The 16,033-nt window shown below is 41.3% G+C and overlaps 2 protein-coding genes across 2 annotated transcripts in view; one reads left to right on the top strand and one right to left on the bottom strand.

Annotated features, from left to right (window-relative positions):
* Positions 1-552, bottom strand: part of SLF1 (SMC5-SMC6 complex localization factor 1) — a 46,287-nt gene extending 45,735 nt beyond the window's left edge. Inside the window, exon 1 of the mRNA XM_054987264.1 lies at positions 293-552. The gene's annotated coding sequence lies outside the window, so the exon portion shown is untranslated. The remainder of the gene's footprint in view (positions 1-292) is intronic.
* Positions 553-658: 106 nt separating this feature from the next.
* The window catches only part of KIAA0825 (KIAA0825 ortholog), a 514,789-nt gene continuing 499,414 nt past the window's right edge, over positions 659-16,033 (top strand). The window contains exon 1 of the mRNA XM_054987566.1: positions 659-718. The gene's annotated coding sequence lies outside the window, so the exon portion shown is untranslated. The remainder of the gene's footprint in view (positions 719-16,033) is intronic.

Below are 16,033 nucleotides of genomic sequence, written 5' to 3'. Positions count from 1 at the left end.
TTGTGTACAGGATCAGGCCACAAGTCTACTGTAATGATAGAGCAAGAAGGTCAGGGAGGGCTTTGTCGGACCCTGATGCTATTCACAAAGGAATAGTTTCACCGCGGGCTAGAGAACGAAGCGAGCCCTTCAAACCATCCGCTCTTGCTTCAAAGGAAGATGACGTAGACTACGCGAAATGCGTATGCGCACCAGCGCCCCCAAACGGAGCTGAAAAGAAAGCGCGCATCAGCCGAAAGCGCGGTTACGAAGACAACCCACCAGGCGAGCTCGAGAAACGGCGCCAACTTACTCGAATTAAGGAGAGGAGTTCGCAACTTTGGAGGAAAGGCGCGTTAGCGCAGCAAACCCACCGCAGCCTCGGAGCGGAAGGGAAGAAACGGCTTGCCTGGCTCAGTCATTAAAAACAAATTTAAAACGAGCCAGGGAGCCTCGCGAGCAGCCGCTTCTGCGCGCCTACGACACCTTGCGTCCCGTACAGACCTCGCACGAAGACCGCCCGTGGCAGTTCTCTCAGCGGCTGTTTGACCGATTCGACCGGCGCCACATCGCATTTACCCGCCCCGCGCTATCTGCTTCCCGTGCAGCGGAGGCTGAGCCGCTTCTGCCTGGCTCCGCCTCCGGATGTGTGAAGCCAGCCGTTCCGGGCCGTTGTCATCGACGCTTCTTGGTCTCCGGGGCTACTAAGCGCTGAGGGGAGCGGGGCCCGACCTGCCTGGTAAGTGACGTTGAAGTCTGTCGGGGAGGTGGGTCGGCGCTGTGTCTTCCTGCCCCCCCCCGCTTTTTCTTCACGGCCCTCTCCCACACTCCCCCCATTCACGATCCCTTCAGTGCTACAGTAATTCTGTGCTAGAAGCTGGTTTGGGGCGTCTCTGGGATTCTATTTAGTACTTCGACTCCCCAGTACTTCTATAATGTTTAACACAGTTTCTTGGAAGAGGATACATATACAGCAGTGTGAAATGAGAGACATTAACACTCGAAAATTGGGACAGTTACAGACAGCAAATAAAACTTTTAGCAATCCCCCCTCCCGTCGTTCTTTAACACTGTGTGTGATACAAAGGAGCAATTTATTTAAGATAAGCATAGTAGAATCCTGCCAAAAAAGGAGTAAAGCCGTTTAAGTAAACTCAGATTTTATTTTATTTCTTAACCCGTAATTCTTCGTTGAATAGGAGGTGGGATAGAGGGAATCCATTCTGATTTAAAACATGACACATGCAGCCGGCTCCTAATACTCGGAAGTCCCACAGACTTGGGCATATTTCCAGGTAATAGGACTGCAAGTTTTAATCATGAAAAGTACATTATTTTGTTCAGTAGGATACAAAATAAAACCAGTAAGATCCAAAATAAATCCATCAGATCACATAATACAAAAGCATTACTGTGAACATGCTATGAAAGTGGTTGAGCAGAATTTTCTGCACCCTTACTTGGAAGTATGTCCTTTCTGATTAATTAAAAGTAGATTTAGGAACCTAAATCTGCAGTCTGTTTTGATCAGCGTTTCCATACTCAAAGCACTTAATTTTCCCTACGCGCTACACAACCCTCTGCACCCTACTTATCCTTCTCTTCCCACCTCACAAGTCTCTGTGCACTTCCCTTTCTCACCCCCCTTTTGTCAGTTGCTGTGTCCTTTTACCTTGCCCTCATCTGTACTGTGTCATTTGGTGACAGCATCATTCTTTCATCATCATAGTCTTAAGGGTTTCTGAGATGCAGATAAATCATGTCATGTGGTTTATGGTTAGCTGCAGAGGGCCAAAAAATGGTGTAAATTCCATCACATGCTTCTGAATCAATCTAGTTACACAGATATTTTCTCATTTCCAACCCCCTCCCACCATTTTGATGGACTAAGGTAAGCATTTGTGTCTGCAAAAGAGATAGGAAAGTGATCCTCCAAAAGAGTATTTAGAACTCCTCTCAACAGACCCAAATAGAGAGAAGTTGGCCGGTAGGCTTTATGTTGTACGAATTTTGTCCTGTGTTGAAAAACTAGGTAGTGTGCATTAGTGAATGATGGAATGCAAGTGGAGTCTAGCAACTAGTGGAATAACCTATTGTGAATTCACTGAAAAGGAGAAGGAAGAAGAAACATCACCAAAGGGATTAATGGAAAGAAAGAAAAGTCAAGAGATGAAAATGAACCACAAAAGAAAAAAAGAATAAATAGCAACAGAAGATATTTGCCAAGAGTGACTGAGATTGTACAAATTCATTTCATGAATCTATGGAATTGCTCTCCCTTGATCTCTGGTCAAAGTAGGGTTCAGCACCCTTCTACTTTTCTGCTTAAAGGGAAAGCTAGACCTGGATCACAACATCCCAGTTGTTGTCAGCCTGGGAATGTGAAGCAGTTATAGGTGCTAAGTAAGGGTGCGCACAAAAAAACAACAACCAGGTGATCAGGCATTTTTTAAACAAACCACCAAATGTGCAAGGATGCTACTTCTTCCTGTCCACCGAAGACCCCTCTGCTTCCCTTTCTCCTTTCCACTAACCAGGCTTTCTTTTATATGTTGGCTCAGTTTCCAGCCGTCCCTTTCCCCCCAATGGGGACCCAGAGCAGCATACATCATGCTTTTCTTTTAAGTAACAATCCTGTGATTAAACTGAGAGAGAGAGTGACTGGCCTAAGGTCATCCTACAAGCTTCCATGGGAGGATTTGAACTTGGGTCTCCCAGATCCTAATCTGACACTCTAACTAGTACACTAGAAAAACTCTCCACTTTCCTTCCTTCCCGCCCCCTGGCAGCCTCTCCTGGGGAGAAGTCTTGGCCCAGCAAAGTTGCACAAGTTATAGGGGGAAGCTGCTGCTGGGTCCGGGCAAGTTGTGTGGCATCATGTTATTAACTACTGTCACACTTGATTGTTGTGAAAATTGCTTGGATTCCAGGATGGGAAGCAGGGATGGCCTTGGAAAGGTTCCTGCACTCTTCTCCTTGCCTTTTATTGGCAGAAACCAAGGTTTGAAGGGTGGCAATATTCTATCGCCATCCTACTCCACCCCCTGTGGTGGCAATATTGTTATGGTTGCCTAGTACCACCACAGTGATTGCTGAGATGTCCGTTTCTTAAAGGTACAGTTTCTATTATTTTGGGATTTTTAACTCTCAGTGTATATGTGTGTATTATTATATTTAGGTCATTTATCTGCCTTCTCCCTGAGTCTCAAGGCGGATTACATAGTGTGAGATTAGTACAATCGGTATCAAGGATATTTCCATAATGTCATAGGATAAATAAATACAAGTTTACAAAGACATAGCATTAGCAAGAATCCAATACAGAGTTGAAGAAATTCTGAAACAGAGTATAATTCTAGAACTGACATTAGACAGTATGACAATATATAACTATCCAGTAATATCATACTTGAAGCACAGGTAGCACATAGGAGTACATACTTAAAACAACAGATAGGACATAAGGCAACATAATGTTGAAGTCTATGGTCCCTAACTCATTAGTGAAGCATCTGAGACTCCCTCCCTACAATACAGCTCTCCTATCTAAGTAAAAAGCCTTTTTGAATAATTTGGTTTTTCATAGTTTGCCAGGAGAGGGGGGCTCTCCAGACTTCCTCAGGAAGGCCGTTCCACAGGTTCAGGTTTTCTGCAATCCTGGGGCTTTTATCAGATTTGTAGAAAGAGTAGCATTGTCTGTTCACAACTCTGATTTCTAGATTTAAGTATCTACAGTTGGGGTCACGTTGAGAATTAGATATATTGATGGTGTGTACTATTGAAGAGTTCAATTAGTTTGTGGCTGGCTCCACCTCCTGTGGCTTCTATTTTGTAGTTGTGCCTGTTGCCCCGTGTCAGAATTCCAAAGGTGCTTGCAGGTTCAAAAAGGTTGGGGATCCATGGTCTAATGCAACACTGATCTATTTTTTTAAAATTGACTTCTTTCTCTATATTTGTTTTGTTTGTTACAGTTTGAGGACAATAATTGATATATTCCTACTATAACTATACTGAATACCTAAAGGGAATCATATACTTTAAAATAATGTTTACCTCTTCTGACAAATGATATGACCTGGCATGTGAAGACAGCTGCCCTAGAGAACAACTTAAAACAAGCAGCCATACAGCAGTCATGTTCTATATAGCTAGTGATTTTAAACCACTTTTGAACAATACAAATTTTGAACTCATTTCCAAATATATTTTTTGAAACATTTATATTCTAATTACTTCTACCTCTCTAGTTAATACTGTTTTTGCTTTTATTTTTCTAGAGACAGTATCCTATTTGACTCATGACTTGTCTAAACATGTTAGAAGTATTGAGTTTAACATTCACAGTCTGAAAGGCAAATAGTGACAAGTTCAGTCAAAAGGAAAAGAGGAATAATTTATAAAAGGAACTGCAGATAATGATGCCAGCCCCAGTTGTTTTAAAGTGCAGCTATCTCACCTTTAATGAATTAGGTTTGTCAACAGTGTATGTTTTATGCACCACTTCTAATGAAGTGGCACACTAGCAACAGTGTACTTTGAGGTTTACTCTATCAAAGCCTTTTGCTGTCTTAAAATAGACCTTTTAAATAATATATACTAAAAACTACATTTAAATAACATTAAGGTTGTGACACAAACACCAGCCAAAAAACTTTTGACAGTTCAAAGTCTGACAGATTGTCACTAACTCATATTTTTGCTTTTTAAAAAAAGAAACAATGGTATGATTTAAGGATTGAGTGTCAACTTTATCTATCCTGGCTTGTGTTATTGGTGCCACAACCTTAATGTCATTTTCATTTAGGCTTTCATGTTTTTTTGCTAATTTTTTAAAAAGAAAATTCATTCACTGAATATCACATTTGAAAAGCACAGGCTGCTCCTTCAGTAGCTTTCTCTGAACCTCAGGCTCAAAACAAACTACATATTGACATTCAGTGTTTTCTACTAGTCCTTTTATTTCCTCTCTTCAGGCATACAAAAGCAGCTATGTATATTGCACTTTCTTCTATCCCAATAAATAAAAGTTTTAAACTTTTCCTTATACTAAGCTGGGAAGTGGGAAGTCTTGTTTCTATACACATGAAGACTGGAATGATATACCATTGCATGGAACCTTAGATCTCTTGTAAAGTAGTTTTTGACAGATTTTATTTGAAAACTATTTATAGTGAGAGGAAGTCTCCAGGTGGGAGTGGTGTGTCCAAAGCCTGTCTTGGTTGTTTCATTGAAATGTGTTTTGGTGGACAGTCCAAATTACATTACTGGGGCAGATGGCTTGTTTGTGGAAATAATAATGTGGGCACAGTTCTTTCATTGGCAGAATCCTTTTATGGCTAAAACACACTGGTTAATCCCTGGGAGTCTTTGAAGGCCTGATAGCTTGGTGTTGGGCAAGATTCATCTATTTTCCTCAGTAAATAGGATGAGATTAAGTGTGGTCTGCTAGTTCTCTGCCTTTTGTGCAACTAATGGTCCCGTGTGATATGGAGAAGAGCTGATTCTACTGTCAGGATGGAGGAAGGGAAAAAAATATAAGCCAAAATGGAGGCTGACGGTAACAATCATTCTTAGCATCCAGGCAAGTACAATTGTGATGCTGGTACCCAAGATTTTATCCTTGCCCCAAGGTCTGCTTATAATGGTACCTTTAATGTAAATATATTTGAGCTTTAGTTTATTGCAGGAGAGAAGGGGAAAAGAGACATTTCATAAATTCTGGAATATGTTCCCTTTACTAGAACTATTAAAACATATGCTGCTTTGACATAAGAAAACATACTGGTGCAGAGAAAATGTACAAGGGTGTAAATTTTAGGTTTGCGATTGCCTGGATTGCCACATATTTAATGCATGTATATCTCTCTGAAATTTTGTGCATGTTCATAAATCTCTTTTCAGTTATTATGTAGGCTTTACAAGGAATATTGTAGAGAAGTAATGGCTTGTAACTTTGAATTATGACTTTAATGATAGCTGCTAAGCTAATATACAGAATTACAGATGCACTGTGAACCATACATAAAACTGTTGATTTGGGTTTTGAAGATGGATGTATTAGAAAACACCAACTCACAACACTTCTCAGATTATAGACAAATATTAGCCATACTTGATATCCATTGGGCTTCATTAAACATACTTTTGCATTGCTTTGTGTATTAACAATGAGAACTCTGATTTCTTGGACAGCAGCATATTACTTGGAAATCTTTGCATCCATGATATAGGGCCATCAGCTTCATGGCGTGTCCTGGGAATCTTCTGCCATGAGCGAGTGAGCTGTGTACTGGGCCCTGAGACCTGGCTTCCATGGAGGTGAGATCTCCAGTATTTCATCCAGAAATGAATAGTACATTTATTTTTAAGAGTTTACATTCAAACTAATGAGCCCCTATTCTTACCTGTAAATTAGAAGTGGAATTGGCTTATGTATTAGCACAGGGGTGGTGGTGGTGGAGAGTGCCATCAATTCATAGATGACTTGTGGCAACCCCTGGCAAGAGACTAACAGAAGTGGTTTGCCGTTGCCTGCCACTGCAACCCTGATCTTCATTGGAGGTCTCCAATCCAATTACTAACCAAGGCCAACCCTGCTTAGCTTCTGAGATCTGATGAGATCAGGCTCACCTGGACTATCCAGGTTTGGGCTAGCGCAGGGGACCTCAACCTTTTTGAGCCTGTGGGCAGCTTTGGAATTCTGAGATAGGATAGTGGGCACAATTACAGAATGGCTGCTGCAGGAGGCAGAGCCAACCATATAATGGTTGCTGTTGAAGGCAGAGCTGCACACTCATGCACATACACACACAACCATACAGACGAAGCCCAAGTGCAGAGGAGAAGATGGGGAATTTAAAAATACTCACTGAAAAAGAGGAGTGAGAGAGATAATAAAACTAATACTGCAGTTGCAGGTACTACCAAAACAATGTTATTTTAATCTGCACAGCTAATCAGATCTGCATTAGGCAATCACAAGCCCTGCTGGGCAAGAACCTACCAGGCTCCACCCATTTTCTAAAGACATTTTGTGTGTGCTGGGGAAAGTGTTGGAAGGACCCATGGCACCCTTGGCCATTGGGAACCCCTGTCCTAGTGTATTGATGATTTTATTATAATAAAAATATTATATTTTATAGGCATTTTATATTATTATTTTTATAGGCAGATTTTAAGCAGAAAAAAATGAAATAAACTTTCCTGTTATCTGATTTGATCACTGAAGACAAAATAGCAACTGGACCATATTTAAATTTTCATTTTAGCAGGCATAAATTTGTGTATCCTCTCCTTCAACCTTTTAATTCTCACAAAAGAGAACCTGAAATTCCCACACAGATTTATTAACAAGAAAACAACTATTTTATGTGGCATTCAAGCATATGGTTTGCAAAGTTTAAACTCTAGGTTTATGTCTTGGGTGACTGCACTGAACTGGAATTTAGGATTATGTAACGTTAACATAAGACGTGATTTTCAGTTCTAAGATATTTATGAACACTGCCTTAGGTTTATTCCTACAAGTGTTTTCATTGCTTTGAGACTGTCTTACTGCATTTTTATGACACTGAGATGAAGAGATGGCTTTCAGCCTCACAATAATGGTGATACATTGCTTATATTTGGATTTTGAGATTGGAGCTTTCAGAAATAGAAAGCCCCTAGCAGATCAGATCGCTGAAATCCGACATGACTTACAGATAGTGAATTCAAAAGCTGATACAGCACTTAGTAAGAGCACTGTGGCAGAAAACGATCTGAGGGAGCAGCAGGCATCAACTGATATGCTTAAAGAAAAAATGTTAAAATTAGACTTACTCTCCCGGCAGCGGAACATCAAGATTAGGGGCTTGAATGAGGAAGTTACACGTAATGTCGACCTTACAGCCTTTATAGCCACATGGCTCTCCCATCAACTCCAATTGGAGGTTTCACCAATAATAACAAAGGCTTACCGGATTGGCTCTCTTAAATACACAAAAAAAGAAAGTCCAAGGGATGTGCTAATTGAAATCCCTGATCAAAGAGTACGAGTGAAAATCCTTAATGAAGCAAGAAAGAATGGCTCTATATCTTATAAAGGTACTCCACTCATCATTCTCACTGACCTTCCAGCTGAGATTTTAGAAAAAAGAAGAGCTTTGAAATCAATAACTGTGGCGCTGCGTGAGGCAAATATAAATTACAGATGTGTGAACTACACAAACCTGCTTGTCGAATCACAGGGAAAACATGTTATAATTGAAAATGAATTATCGGGGAAGCAATTCCTACAAACTCTGAACTTTGTTTCACCCATGGAGTATGATAGAGCTTCGCAGAAGCGCAAAATGCCTCCTTCATTATCACCGTCATCCATTAAAGGGAGTAAAATCCCCATCAAACACATCTGACTCTTACTGAAGCTGTAGTAATCTTTGTTAATATACCTTTATAGATGTTATATGTATCTTTGTAAATTTAAATACTTCTTAGAGGTTATGGGATAGGGGTTGGGAGAACCAATTTAAAATAATTAGAATAGTTCTAAGCTCCTTTCACTAAGTAACAAAGTAGTTAGTTTAGGCTGATAACTGTCTTGCTTAACCTGAGCACGACAGTTATGGATTGTTACTATTTTACCTTATTTAAGTCTCATTAACTTATAGAATAAGACAAAGGGGAGGGATTGGTGGGAGGGGGAGGGGAATTGGGGTGGGGTTATTTTTTTCTCTTCTGTTCAGTATCTCATAATTATTCTTTTATTTATCTAAAATTAAAATAAATAAACATATAAATAACAAAAAAAAGAAATAGAGAGAGTGCAATTTGAAGCCTCTTTATTGGAAGAGGCTGCCCATTTTTGAAAGGTGGGTTGGACAGTAGAGGATACTTAAAGATGTATTATGGCCTTGCATAATGACGCTTCCTCATGGCAGTTGAACTATGACAGTTTGTTTTACCCAATATCCTCTCCATAAACATGAGTATTTTTAAAAATAATAAGTGCAAACAAGCGAATGGTGTCATTACTTGGGAATAATTGCATGTAGCCTTGAGGCAGGTTGTGGTTAAAGGGTCAAACTAGGACTTGCCAAGCAGTAACATGAGGGGGGGGGGGATACTGGTGATCGTCTTCTATTGAGAAAATAAACTTCTTGACCATTTTGGAGATCTTGACCATTTTGGGGGAGGACTTGTTAGCTTGGGTGATTCCAACCATTTACAATGCAGTCCTAAGCAGAGTTACTGCAGTCTAAGCCCATTGTTTAGACTGGAATAATTCTGTTTAGGATTGCACTGAAAGTTAAGGAGGCAAGTCTCCACTTCAAACTTCTTGTCTTCTTCCATTGGCGGTGGGGCTCACTTGGCTCCGCAGTTTGTTTTCTGCTTAGGAAAGGAATGCAGGCTTGTAGAGGAGCTCTACTAAGATAGCATCCAACTCTCACTTTTGCCTTCAGGTTGCATCTTTTTGCTCTACCTTTTCCAGCCTTAAAAAAAAAAAGCTACATAATCCAAACATGTTCTAGCTGAGGCAGCAGAGAGTTCTGGAGAGGCTACCTCAGATGGGTATCTTTCCCCCACTGGGGACACAAATCCTGCATACAAATCCTGTATTGCTCCCCAGGATGGGCAACTGGCAGAGATGTAAAATATTGGCAAATCTTGAAGCCGTAGGAAAATATTTTCTTTTTTTAAAAATAGACATTTTGAGGGAAAATAACACAATACTTACTTCTCTATCAAGCCTAAACTCATTTTACTGATTGAACAAGATAAAATGCATCATTTATAACTTAGTGTACAAAATTGTACGGTTTAGCATATTTATGGAATTTACAAGTATAAATGTCTTGCAGAGCACTCCTCAGTGGGGGTAGGGGTGGGGGTAGGGAATGCTCAGGGAACTGACCAGCCCTAATGCCAGCATATCTTACTTTTATGTATACATAAGTCCCAAGTTACTCCAGCACAGCTCTCTGGCATCACTCTGCCTGGCTTGTGTTCTGGCATTGTTCCATCATGGCTGGCCACCAGCAAGCCTAGGGCATAAATCCTTGTGTCAGCATGGGAGTGAGTGGGCTAGGGCTGGCTGCAAGTTAGTTGGCTTCCTAAGCCATTCCAGGCTGGGTAATGCCCCCAAACCACAGTGGCTAGTTATGCCATGAAAAAGTCAGCATAGCCCATGGCGCCCATGTAAAGGGAAAAGTCAACTGCCTCCCACTGGCACTGCCCCACTCAAATTGCCTAGAGGAGCACAGGATGCTGACTACCACAACCAGTCCTCTAGTAAAATAGACAGATTGTAAAATAAGTCATCTAAACTGTAGAATTTAAAATGTTATATACAGTGTTAAATACTGAATATAAAATGTCAAATGTAGTGTATTTTACTAGAAATAAGTATGGGGAAGGAAAGGAGAAATATTTTGTAGTTTTAATACTCTGTTACATATTCTGTTTCTGATTTTTTTGTTCACTGTCTAATGTTATTTTCTGTACTAAATAAAACTTTTAAAAAACTTGGTAAGTAGGGTACATGGCATGGAGTTTGATCTCAAAGCTTCCTGCCATGTGAACTTAGAAAGTGAGGCACCTCAGTGGCAGGAAAAATACAGAGTCGGCATTTTGCAAAACTGGGCAATTACTTACTCTCCTGGGGAAGAGCAAAATCTAGAATGTTCGATTAATATATTTTATTGCAGTCCTGTAAAAGTTACCCCATGTCCAAAGGCTCAGCTCAAAGGGGCAAGGTTGCACTGAGAGGTAGCAAGGGCAGGGGATCCACCTGCCCTGGCTTGCTCATCCATATCTGCCTCCCCATTCCCCTTGCACAAGGCTGAGTACTGCCTTCACAATGGTGATTTCCACAACAAATGCCAGCAGCATGTTGTGGGGGGGGGCAGTCTGAGCCCAGCCCTCTAGGCACCATGGCCTGTGTCTAACAATGGGGCAGGCTGCCCCAGGTAGGGGGCGGGGTCAGGGATGCTTGCAGCTCTGCACAGGGCTGTTTGCCCATTACATTGACAGGATTCCAGGAGCAAGGACGGGACAACTTTGGGTCGAGATGGCTGGGAGCTGGCTCTCTATATCCCCCTATCCCCCCATTCCAGGCCAAGCAACCTCAGAACCAATTCACTTGCAAGATAAGAGCCCCATGCTGCAGCGACAGGAGCCAATCAATTTCCTGCAGTCACGAAGCACTTCCTCACTGGATGGGTATGTGTCATTTAGATGCCAGCAGCATCTGTCCTGGTGGGTTCTCCTGGCTCCCCCCTCCCCACATGAGGCGGTGATTCCTCGCAGGGCTCTGCAAACTTGGATGTTTTCTTTGCCAATGCAGCACATATCTAATTTTTCTTTCATGCAGATGGCAAACCAACTGGGAGACCAGGCTGCATAGTCACGGCAGTTCCCATCACACTGTTTGGTCTGTGTTTCCAGCCTGGCTCCTGGAGCTACCTTCCTCAGTTTGCCTTGCTTGAGAGCATGCTATGGATCTCTCAGCCTGCCTCCACAAGTCAGCAGGATGGGTCCTGGGATCCTCTTCATGATTTACAGTTTAATAAAGTCTGGGTTGTTCCACACCTCTCTCTCTGTTTGCTTGTGTGCAGATGACTCTAGCTCCATATTTCTCCCTGTTCCAACTGCTCTCTCCCACCTGTCACTTCCCTGTAGGGCTACCCCTTCGTACATCCCAGAGGATGAGCTCGGGATCAGGAGTGGTAATGCTGGGGTGGCTCCAGAAGGTTTTCCAGGTGTCGCTGGATCTTTGTTTTGTTCTCCTTCAAAACAGAAAAGTTGCACCCTAGATGCTGAGCATCCAGATGCTGTTCCTCTCCTTGTATATACTGCAGGAGGCTTGGTGCACCTTGGAGGGTTGTCCAAGACAGTTTGTGGCTACTCTGGGGAAGGGAAGTCTATGAAGGGGTCTACACTCTCCCACAGCTCTACAGGTCTCTGATATGCCATGCAGATTGTTAGCACATGTGGGGGAACTAAGGTAAATGCAGGGATGCTGCTGTCATGGTTGTCGCAGAGCGGAATTGTGGAGCCATGTCTTAGCCAGAATGATGGATCTCTGGGGCACCCATTGGCTGGGTCATCTTGCTCCACCTTTTGCCATTTGTGGGGGCAGGAATTCAGACCCTGGGCTTTAGCATGACTCTCCATTCTGTCCCAGTTGGGTTTGAACAAGGGTCCCAGCCATCCTATCCTAGTGCCTTTCCACCAAGCCATGCTGATCTGTTTGATACCCTCTGGCCTCCCCCATGTGGCTGGTGGTGAGGTGACATCAGAGATGCAGTGGAGTGCCTAGTCCATACTGTGGTCAATAAAGAAAGTGTATTATTTTGATAGAAACGCTCTCAAGCAGTGACAAAAATGTAGGATTGCCAAAGTTTAGTTATAAATTATAACATTGAAAACACTGACAAACTCTTTAAAAATGTATTATCATCAAACACAGTATGGCATATTAATTACTGCCGAAATTATTCCCATTTAAAATTTATTCTTGAAAGTTAATTGTATATGTCTACAGTACACACAGGGCTCAGTCAAGCAACAGGAGCAAAAACTGGCTGATGAAAGCTGCATAAAAGGCAATGTAAAATAGATTGCCAGACCTTGAATTCATAGGTCTAAGATTGTCTATCAGATAGAGAGGAGCCAAAAATTCTGAGGAGGAAATACTGCAACCCAATGCAGGGTGATTATCATGGCATTCTGGACAAATCTATCACAATCCTAGAATTATCTGACAACCCCAGTGAGGCTGCGAAACAGACTTCCAAGGGTTTATGTAAGGGCATTGAAGAACTTTTCTCAAGGCCCCCAGGAGTCAAAAAGTTTGAAAAACAAGTAGAAGAGGAACAGGCAGGTCCTCTTTCTAAAAGACAACATATGAGTTATGGAATTTTTTTTTACACATTACCTAACAGTGCTATTGGACCTGTTGGAGTTCTTGTGTATTCACCTATTGCTGTTCTCATATCAGGTATGCTTGTGTCCAAAGAATGGGAAGCATTCCTCCAGGAACAAAGAAAGTAGAATTTGTCCTTTGTCTTACGAACCTGTGGCTCTTTCAGTTATGTGATAGTGACGGAATGGGCATTAAATTTAAGGATTACCAAATGGTGCCTCCAGAGGGAGGCAGGTAAAGGATTAAAACAACTGCCTGAAGGGAGAGGGAGGCAAGTAAAGGATTAAAACAACTGCCTGAAGGGAGAATGATTGGCATATTCCTCCCCCCTCTGTGTGACTGGCCAGTGAAAAAGTAACAACTTGGAGCTGACAGGATTATCAGGGAGAGTCTAAGCTTAGAATCTGACCAAGGAGGGTCAGACTGAGATTCCTTTGTGTGAGGAAAAGGAGGGAAAAGTTTGCCTTTACTGTGAGAGTTTATGGTTCATAAAAAGCTTTTAGTTGAAGAACTAAAGTAGGAAAGCCAGCCCTAATATTACTCAGACAAGCTAGAACTGGGAGTGTGTGGTTGGCAGAGGAAGTGGATAGTAAAAGGAGACTCTCCTTCCGCCAATAGAACAGGGTTATGTCTTTAGTGGAAGAATAATTCCTGCCCAGTGTCTGGAAAGGGGTTTTTGACTCTGTGGCGTACCTTGGGTCTGCAGTAAAAGGAAAAGAGTGCTGTGTGTGGAAATCTATACACAAACTGTGAAGTGATATCTCGAGGAACTTTGCTTTAAGTAACAAGTCTGTAACTACCAACCTCTCACATATGAGAACTGTAACTATTTGAAACTAAGCTTTAAGAAGACTATTGTGTCTCAAGCTAGTGAAGTATTCTGATCAACAAACAAAACTTTACCTCAGTTCTTCTTACCCTGTCTTCATACCCACCCCGACAGTTTAATAAATCTGCTGTTATCTTTTTGAAGCTTACTTAGCCTCTAGTGCCATTTCATTTTAAAGGAAGCATGGGCCTCTGCTTTTCCTCTACTTAAACCTGGGCTGGGTAGTAAACCAACTATGTATATACGTACCTCATGTGTGGGACAAAAGGAATTCTAAGTAACACCCAAATACACTCTGCCCAAGGCTTCCCAACCCCAGTAAACAACCTTGTCAGTTTGGGAGGGAAAATCTTCCTCACAGCGCTGGAGTAAGTGGGATGGCCAGGCCAGCATGAGCCAGGCCAGGCACACTGATCATCCACTATAATAGGTTTTAGTTGCACCCTCAGAAAAAGCTCATAAAACTACAGAATTGGTTGGCAGCTTCTCTGTAGTGGCTACTTTCAGTAGGCATGCAGTGTAAGGGAAACAGAACGACTGCTTTTAAGATCAGGAAGACTGGAGGGTTGGATTTTCCCTAGGATAAAGCTATGAAAACCAGGCAGTTTGGGCTGAATCATATTACTTGGTATATCCTGATTCATTTAGAAAGTTTGTATATTCTGTGCTTTGAATCTATTTCTTGCATCCTCTTTTTTTTTAATAGGACATTTTTTTATTAAGAAAGTATTATGTTTTAATACAATCGTTTTGCCTGCTAATCTCTCGAGTCAATTTACATTAAACAAGCAGTTTATATTAAACTCCTGGCAGCCTTGGTTTAAAATTAAAAGACATGCTTTACTGTAGAAATTGTCAAGACTGGAAATAATATTTGTCCAGCTGGACAGCTTTCTTTTGTAGTCACTAAATGAAAGTTGAGATTCTGTCTCCTCCTTGAAAGCTTCTGTGTCAAGAAGGTAATTTGGACAGTTTGTGGTTTGACAAGGATTATTAAAATCAGATGAAGTGAAGAGAAGTGTGAGAGAGCAAAATTGACACTGACACTGTCTATTATTTGTGGCTAAGATCATGACAATTATGTTGATATGATAAATCTAACATTTACAGTCTATTATTCAGACACATTAAGCAGGAACTACAGTAAGATGCACTTACAGTTGAGGTTTTCAACACTAATAGATGTACTCTTCATTTTAAAATGCAAATGTTAGTAGTTTTTGAGTAGATTTAAGCCAACATGGTTTTCTCCTGTAACACTGTAGAGGTAGCAAGCTTACTTAATATAGAAAGTTTCAAGTAGATAGCAGTGTTGGTCTGTAATAGAACAGCAGGATTTGAATCCAGAGGCATCTTAGAGACCAAAAAGATTTTCAGAATATAAGCTTTTGAGAGTCAGAACTGCCTTCTTCAGATGGAAGTAGAAGTGGAGATCCTGAGCCTTTATATCCCGGTTGGGAGGTTGGAGGGTTGAGACAAAGAAGGTAGTCAGGATGTAAATTGTGTTACAGTGCAGCTTGATTAGAGAAGAAATTGCCATCTGTAGTGAGATAAAAATCCTATGTCTCTATTCAGCCCTAGAGGGTCCATTATTTTGAACTTGTGATTGAACTCAAGTACAGCAATCACACATTTTAATTTTCTCTTGAAGCTTGTTTGAGGATGGCCATTTTTAGGTCAGCAGTGGAATATCCTAAAACAGTAAAAAAAATTTCCCCCAGAGTTTTGAGTGTTGTAATGTCAGATTTATGTCAATTTATTCTTTTGCATAGAGACTGATCTGTTTGGCCAATGTAGAGAGTGGAAGGACACTGCTGACATTTGATAGTATATATAACATTGGAAGATGAACAAGTGAATAAATCTGAGGTGATATGATTGGTGTTATTAGGCCCAGTGATTGGGTTATTGGAATGAATATGGGGATAGATTTGGCATCTTGGTTTATTGCAGCCCTGGTCCCAGAGTCCATGTCCATGTTAGGAAGTACATTATTGTGAGTGAGAAGCTGTTTAAGATTAGGGGGCTGTCTGTGAGCAAGAAAAGTTTTGCCTTTCAGTGCTTATGAGAGAAGAGAATCATTGTCCAGCATAGGTTGCACGTCATTAATGTGTTAAACTGATTTGAGCTGAGAGCTATATGTGACCCCTATTTGCGTTCTGTTGTTTATTTGGGGCCTATCTTATAGCAGGTTATTCTTTAGTATCATTCAGGCTTTTGTCAATCTGTTTCCTTACTACATCAGGTGGGTATTATAATTCCATAAATATCTGTTGAAGATCCAGCAGGTGAAAATCTCTGTTAGAGAGATTGGAAAA

Source organism: Eublepharis macularius, chromosome 8 (assembly GCF_028583425.1).
Source record: "Eublepharis macularius isolate TG4126 chromosome 8, MPM_Emac_v1.0, whole genome shotgun sequence".
NCBI classification, from domain to species: domain Eukaryota; kingdom Metazoa; phylum Chordata; class Lepidosauria; order Squamata; family Eublepharidae; genus Eublepharis; species Eublepharis macularius.
The sequence above is the reverse complement of the archived record's forward strand: the minus strand, read 5'-3'. Positions and strand labels throughout refer to the sequence as shown.